Raw genomic sequence first — 8,789 nt, forward strand, 5'->3', positions numbered from 1 at the left:
CAGACTTCTCGGATGCTCTGGATAATAAATTTAGGGCTTGTTTGTTCTGCAGATAGTTTCCGTTCTTCTCCTACTCTGGTTCTGCCAGCGAGTTCATGGTACCGTCGGCTCATGTAATTTGGAATTCCGAGTAGAATGGTGTCTCTCATTAATTAGGTATACTTTTACCTGTCATGACGATACAAGGAATTGACTGTTCTAATTGTGAGCGGTTGGATGTCTTCACTAGACAAGTGCTTTTTTGTTTACGTTGCCAGTGGCGTGTTTGCAGGGGGCGTGTTTAGTTGGCTGCCACTGCCACTTTTCTACAAGACCAGAAGAATGTTGGCTCTTCTCCCGTTCTTTTGGTATAATCGCGCTTCTCTCTCGCTCTACCACACAACCAGCCCGTCTTCCCTTCGCTGATATATTTACACACCAGGCACGGTACAAACTATTCGCCTAACCGTCGGAAGGTACGGCTGATCAGGAGAATAAAGGTAAAGTATCAGATGTACCAGAACACTGATATCATAAAAAATACAAAAGCATAATAAACCATATTTGTCAAATACTCTGACTAACTAAGCTGTTTGCTCCTAACTTACGTTACTGTGTGATCAGGATAAATCTGTAGATAGATAAATCAAACTGACACACACACACACACACACACACACACACACACACAAGCGCGCGCGCGCAGTAGCTGCGATTCTCAGTAACCAAAAAACTGACCTTCTTTGGAATCCTATAAACAGAAGCCAACTGGTTGATTATCGATACTGGTTCAACGTGAAAATTTCCTGGCCTGGCCATGAAAGACTACAGTGCACGTGGTGACCAACGTACTCCTCCTTTTGGTGAATGTACCCTGTATCTTGTTCAGCGTTATAGTACTGAGTTTATTTCATCTCTAAAATGCTATTGTCAAAACGACGACTACCATAACCTCTTCAATGAGTTAAAATTTTTTGTACCACATATTTATTTAGATGTATTGGTGCAAATCGTGGTAGCTCGTGCCAAATCTGGCAAACACGTATGTGTTCTAGACCTCTCACTTGTCCTTTTTTTAAAACGTCTTTGTAGGCGAGGAGACTGTCTTGTTGAAAGGTCATAGATGTCTCTTGCAAGTAAGATAATCAATAAAACGAATCCATATCGCATCCAAGATAACACTTGTGACAAGCTTTCTGGAAGATATAATTAATTTCACCTTATTCGTCTCGGGGAGAGCAGCTTCAACCCATTGATTTGATTGCTCTTTCGTGACTTCTTTAGCCGTGTGCATTGGTCTGATACCGCGGCAACGTTTCCACTGCTTCCGAAAACGGATTACAACGCTATACTTCACTTTATCAACAGGTTGCGCCATTTTCTTTTGGCTCCTGCGCCTGCGTGCTACGGTACTGTGGGGCACGGATTTCAGTGTGTATGAGGACAAAAAATATGCACTGTGGCTGCAAACAGACAAAAAATTAATTACATAACTTTATTTTTTCGAGGTGATACTGAAAACTTTGACTCGTCCTCGTACTATTTCTTCTTATATTCCTATAGGATCAAATATTTTATGTGCCTGTAATCTTCGATCGACCAATTCTGTATTGTGCACTTTCTCGATGTTTTCATCTGTGGCTGCTATTCTGAAGCGACTAACAGATGGATAAGCTTTCATAGACAGCCTCCAAATTTTTTGGCGATATTCTGTTGTTTGTTTTTTTTTTTCAATCGTTCGACGGCTTTCATGCTCACCTTCAGCTGTTCTTATTTTGTGCTAATTTTTTCATATCTGTACAACTCCTGTTGACAACATTCTCTTTAATCTGTTCTTAATTTCCAGTGTTTGTTTGGCCCTACTGATCGTTATAGTGCCAAGTTCACAAATTTTATTGCATTGACCTGGGTATCGATATCGGTCAAGTATGTCTTCATCGGAATAAGTTTTTAGACAACACAGGAGAACAACAACAATGTCAAAAACCTTAAGCAGCACTAAAAGTATTAAAAGCAGGGAAAGTATTACTTACATAGATTTTCATTGCATGAACAGATTGATGACTGGGTGTTGTGCTGTCCTTACGTTAGTTAGGTTTAAGTAGTTCTAAGTTCTAGGGGACTGATGACCATAGATGTTAAGTCCCATAGTGCTCAGAGCCATTTGAGCCATGAACAGATAATGAAAACATAGGAGCTAAAATGCTGAAGCCAAATAAGCAAAAGTTAACTTGTGAAGCCAAAATCAAAAACCACGAGTATAGCAAGAAAAAGGGGCAGACTGAAAAGTTTGTTAAATGATTTCGCTGCTACGTGGAAACAGCGCATTGCGCGAAACCTGCGGGGGGGCGAATAGCGTAGAACGGCACAAATTAAGAAAACAGTTATAAATGAAGTAGTTATAACAAGAAACCTCGTTTAATAACAGAAGTGTAAAGATAGGTAATAAATGAAATATACAGGAAATGCTTTAAAATGGAACAACAGTTATAGCATTAAAGTGCTTAAAATGTACTGAATTAACACAGTAGGAATAACAGCTATGGAATCAGCGTTCGACGGGCTGTTCCAACGCCTGTATCACCCGAAAAACTTAAATCTGAAATGAATTTAATAAAAACTATAGCATTTAATAATAGTTGTGAAACTTCCTAAATCTCTAATGTTTTCAAAGCAGCAGCTAATAGTCACTACTTTAGGTTGTATTGATAATAGTGACAGTGACGAAATAAACAAACTTCTCGATACCGTACGTAGGAACCATTTCCTATAGAATTCGTTGTCTGCTAGAAAAATGACATGGATGCGAAGTTAGCTTTTCCACTAATAACGACTTGTAAAAAAAATCTAATTCACAGTTTAAAATCTTCGACTGCTCCTTTGCGTAATTCACGGATTTATAAAATCACTTGTGACACTTGGTCAGTTTGTTACATAAGACAGACCAGAAGAACCAGTAGTATCAGATATACGAGCAAAGAGCATTATTAGGAAGAAAGAACACTAACGTGTATAATTCGTTCTTTGCGCATCATTTGCTAATTACAGGCCACAAACCGCGAAGGGAGTCGAAGTTACTATCCTCCATAAGGGAAGGAAAGGATAATGGCTTGAAATTCTTGTAGAACTAAAAATTTACAAGCATATGTCTGTTAATGATGACCTCATTCTCAATGAGCAGCTACTACTGCGAAATAAAAATTTCTTTAACGGATTTAAATCTTTATTTGACATACTGTCCGTTCTTTGGCTAGAGGTCTTTACACACAGTTCTCAAACATCGTTTTCCTCCTCTTTTAATAGTTTCTATGGTATTCCATAGCTGTTACTCCTACTATGTGAATTCTGTCCATTTTAAGCGCTTTAATGCAATCTGCACTGGACAGATGGCGCGTTAAATGCTGTTTCATTTTACAGAATTTCCTGAATATTTCATTTATTATCTATCTTTACACTCCCGTTATTAAGATCGGTTTCTTGTTGTAACTATTTTAATTTATAATATAACTGTTTTCTTGTTTTGTGCCGCTCTACGCTCTTCGGCACTGTGCTGTTTCCATGTAGCGGCTAATCAGTTGACAAATCTTTCAGACTAATGTGAGTCCCAGCGGCCTGCTATGTCCGTTGTTTTGATGTTGACTTTACAAAATAACTTGTACTTATTTGACTTGACCACCTTCTCACATATGTTTTCATTATCTCTCCATACAATGTGATCCTATATAAGTAACACTTTTTCTGTTTTTAACACTTGTAGTGTTGCTTAGCTTTTTAATGCGGTTGTTTGTCTTCTATGTAGATTAGCTATTTTTCGTCGGTAACTGTAACTTATTCTGATGAAGATAGCCTTAGTTGGCATCGGAACTTGCTCAAAGTAATAAAATTTGTGCAAGCATTTCACTGTTTTTCATCCTTGATTAAAATCGGTTGCTGAACATCAGCCGTGTTCAGAATTGTCACCAGTAGTTTATACACCTAGAGCAATTTTGGCTTTAACGAAGGATAAAAACAGCCAACTGCTTGCACAAATTTTATTGCATTAAGTAAGTTTCGATGCCAACTAAGAGTGTCTTCATCAGAACAAGTTACTGATGTTGGTCTAGACATCAGTACTACGGAAGCCTCCACATGGTGTTTGCTGATGCCGATATTGTGAAAGAACAACTACTGTCTGCTTCCCTGTACCTTCTAAGTTTTGTTGTTTTTACTATTATTGCCGTTATATGATATGTATGTTGGGGAATGCATGCTCTCGGAATTTTGGTAGAAATCCGTTATGTAACACACAACATCTTTTCTGAAAACTGTTGGATTATTGATACCCTCCAAACCCCTTGACAGTCTGCACAGCTCTTCTTCAAACCCTCTTAATCTCTTACTAAATAAATGGTTGGAGTAGTGTTTATAAGAGATCGCCTTTCTGGAATAACTGCACTCGTGTTCTACCGTTGATCTCAATCTGGGATATGAACCCATTACTTTAATAGCTTCGAATTTATAGCCTTAAATTTTTTAGACTTGTGACTGATATCGAAGATTTACCTTGATGGTGCGGCCAGACGATGCTGTGTTTCCACCTTGACGGTCCACCCAAAAAGTGCCGAGACTGATTTTATCTCTGGCGGATAAGCAACGTCAGTGCAGTAACTACGGTAGTAACATTAGCTAACAGCTGTACACAACAGTGGTGCATTCGATCTGTGAGTTTTGAGCGGTCTGTTTTAAGCAATGTGTCAACGATGTTATCACAAATAGCAGTGGAGAAACATATCTAAACCAAGTGTTGAAAACCTTCTCCAGAATGTTCTGAAGATGCGAAAAGCGTGTGCAAAGTTTGTCCCACACATCCCTCGAACAAAAACAACGAGACTCATGGACATCTGCTGCGACTTGATTGACAAGCAAATCACGGACGATTCTTTTCTGGAAAAAAATCATCATGGATGACAAGACTTGTTGTTATCAATACGAACCTACCGTAAAAAACGACAAAGTGCAGAAATTCACTTGAAGGGTCAAGCTTTGACGACAGAACCGACGTTCAAACCAATGTAAGGAGCGAGTTGAGCAACATTCGAAAAGGACTTTTCTGACAGTTTCACTTGGTTCTATGAGCATTCTGTGCTTTGCACTCAAATGGCGGGAGACTGCATAGAACACCTGAAGCATTAAAAGCACTATCTTAACGGTCCTCTGTTTCTTATTAACACAGTATCGAAACCTTAGGCGCTGCACATGCCTTTTCATTTGCTTATATTGGGGTCATCTGTCAACATTTCACTATCTGCAGGTGTTCCTTCACAACAAATTTATAATGGTGCATGTAATTGTCCTTGAAGAGTCCCAGTGAGCTAATTTTCTTGTTTCAAAACATCTCCGGCGTCATTCCAATGCTTGCCCTAGCAATGCCAACCGCAGGTGCTGTGCTCCTGCTTCTGTAAAGCTGACCTATTATTACGTTCATAAAGTTAAGTCCCAGCGTCTCTGTGTGCTAACAGCGGCCCGTGTGGACGTCTCTGTTCTGCTGTAGCGAGCACGCCCTGGTTATAAATTCCCTGGATATCGCGCAAGGTATGTTGGCAGGGCACGACCGGGGCTGGCAGCGTTCCGCTGACGGACAAAGACGTCCCACCAACAACAAGCCGCATCTTTCCACCTTCACATCTAGGCGGTTCTAGAACGGGTACAAGTACTCAACCTGGTTCTCAGAGATTTAATATGGTTCCCTACGCAATAGTTACTGAGGCAATAGCTTGTATTATATTTTGTACTGTAGACTTAAACGGCGAGAATGTATTTTTGAACTTATTTCTCCTCTGGAAATGTTCAGCCAGCGTGAGGAATGACAAAGTGCACCGTTGTTCGCAGTCCAGTTTAAAGTGCAGGCCTCCCTATAACTGGCTGGGTAAGTAACTGCAAAGGTCGGAGAAAATTAAGGGCAGGCCATCTCAAATTGGATCATGCCTGTTGGCGCATTCCGGATTCAAATCAGCCTTCGTGTCATGTGAGATTTCGAGTAGAGTATGTCAGATCCTGCCACGAATCTATAAACAAATGATTTTGCTATTTCTTACTGGAATCTGTTTCCCTATCATACAGGAAATTTCATGCTATCGGTATGTATGTGGCAGTTTCAAATTGTCAAATGATATCTCCAACCGTGATACACAGCAGAATTCTTTTGTTTGATTCATTTGATCGTTTGATCTACCTGCAAACTAGGATCACACAATTGCCTTCATTTCTTGAGTTCTTTTTTCTTCCTCGGTAATTCTTCTTTCTCTGCCTCATCTTTGCTCGCTCTTCTTGTGAGGGTACTCTTGATGTCTCAACCTGTTTACGTCCTTTCTATTCTGTACTGATTCCACACTTCCCTAGATCCTGATGTACTTCTTTCATCCATAGGACCAGTCTTTCAGTTGTCCTGGAAAGCCAATACCTTATTTACAACCCTTTCTGGTTGCATTCTTTTAATGTGTCCATAGAAAGTCATCTTCTTTTTTCTTTTAAGACTTTTCATATAATTCCTTGTTTGATCTCTATTCAAACGTAAGTTCATCTGCTATTATGCTTTTCGCGCCTAGGATCGTCCAAATACATCAGGGGATGTTGAACGTCTACAAAAAAGGGCGCGAAGATGCTCAAAAACGTGAACTGACAGACACTTGAAAAGCCTATGTACAAAGTTTCACCAAAAATAGTGAAGTCAGGGTTGTAAACATATAACGGGCGATCAAAACGTTTTCGTTTGAGCGCACTGCTGCTGCGTATATGCGACGTAGCGTGTCTCCGATGGGAGTATGTAAGCGCCGATACATAGGCAAGGGATTAGTGCGATATTCATGTCTTTCCGATGGGCATGCGGTAAATACGGAAACGCGAATTATGGCAACTTTATTACTAAATGCATCCAAACAGGAACAACGTGCTGGTTATTCTTTTCTTGGCGGCCAAAGGACAAACACCGGTAATCATCTATTGGAGAATGTGTATGCGGCACCATGTCTGTCGAAAACAACCTTTGTGGAATGGTGCAGCAAGTTCAGTGTTGGTCGCATTCGAGACAAGACGGTGGTCGAGCTGGGAGCACAGCAGAAGCTACACCAACTTAAGTGGGAGGCATTCGAGCACCCGCGCTCCTGATCTCGCCTCATGCGACTACCATGCCTTCGATCCCGCAAAAAAGGCCTTGAACGGTCTGCGATTCCTGTCGGACGAGGACGTGCAGCACGCAGATACGGACTTCTTCACGCAGCAGGACAGGCTGTTTTACCAAACGGGTATCTTCAACCTGGTGCATCGGTGGAATGATTGCCTCAGCGCTCACAGTGAGTTTGCCTGATTGGCATATTCATTCTGGAATGTACGATTGTCGAACGGGAGGTTTTTGATCGAGCTTTATCTATCACAACCCCTTCATACCACTTTCGTAGGCACTGCGGAGGAAGGTTAAACTGATTACCGCTTGCACAGAGTCATTTAAGAAATCTTTCTTACCGTGCTCCATATGGGAATCGAAAGAGAAGAAGCTTTAATACGAGGTACAAAGGGCTGTACACTACGCCCGGTACTTCAAAGTATGGAGTATGGATGTATATGTAAACAGTAAAGAGTGTAAGTACATCTGCATCTACAAAGATACTCCCCAAACCACCGTACAGTGTATTGCGGAGAGTACCTTGTAGCAAAACTACTTATTTCTTTTTCTGTTCCACTCGCAAATAGAGCGAGGGAAAATAGCTCTCTAAAAACCTCCGTAGAAGCTTTATTTTCTTGCATCTTCATAGTTCTTACGCGAAATGTAGGTTGGCGGCAGTAGAATCGTTCTGCAGAGAGTTTCAAATGATGGTTGTCATAATTTCCACAGCAGAGCTTTGCGGAAAGAGTGTCGTCGTAATACTCGTGTTCTGATCGAACCTATCGGTAAGTAATCGAGCAGCACACCTCTGAATTGCTCAATGTCTTGCTTTAATTCGACCTGGTGGGGATCCCAAACACTCGAACGGTTTCACGAATGAGTTGTCTTAGCCGTCTCCTTTACGGACGAGCCACACTTTCCCAAAATTCTCCCAATAAAACGAAGTCGGTCTACCCTTCCACCACTGTCTGGATTATTCAGGATAAGTTTTTGCATCCTGTTTGATAGTTGTGATTCAAGCCAGTTGTGGGTAAAGCCATCGATTCCATAAAACTTGAGTTTTTCTAAGAGTGTAGCATGATCTACACAACCAAACGGCTTGGAAGACCAGCTGGCAATATTTCGTTATTTAAGGCTTGTAATATTTGGTGAGTGAACGTATAAACAGCCTTCTCAGCTGAACAACCCTTCTGGGTGCATATTTGATATGCTTAGTACATTGTTTCCACTTAAATGTGAAACTGCTTCTCGAGTTCATTATTGTTTCGAATACTTTGGAGAGGATGCCAGTAAGGAAGTTGGATGGTAATTATTGAAGTCTTTCTTCTCACCTTTCTTAAAAATAGGCTTAACAATTGCATATTTTAACCTGTCTGGAAAAATTCTCTGTCTCAGTAATACATTAGATACATTACTAATGACAATATTTATTAAATTAAAACATTTTTTCAGAATTCTGTTTGAAATACCAGCAACCCCATATGAGTTTTTTTTTTTAATTTCAGTGAAGAATGTTGGTGCTACTTCTAGTTCATTTAAATCTTGTGAAATTATATTTTTAATATATTCTCTTGCTTCTTCAGCTGAACTATTTAATCCTATTTTTGCTGCTACACTTAGAAAGTGATTGTAGAAAGTTCTTGCAACTTGTGAATTATCAGTTACATCATTG

This window comes from Schistocerca americana, chromosome 2 (genome assembly GCF_021461395.2).
Source record: "Schistocerca americana isolate TAMUIC-IGC-003095 chromosome 2, iqSchAmer2.1, whole genome shotgun sequence".
Lineage (NCBI taxonomy): Eukaryota > Metazoa > Arthropoda > Insecta > Orthoptera > Acrididae > Schistocerca > Schistocerca americana.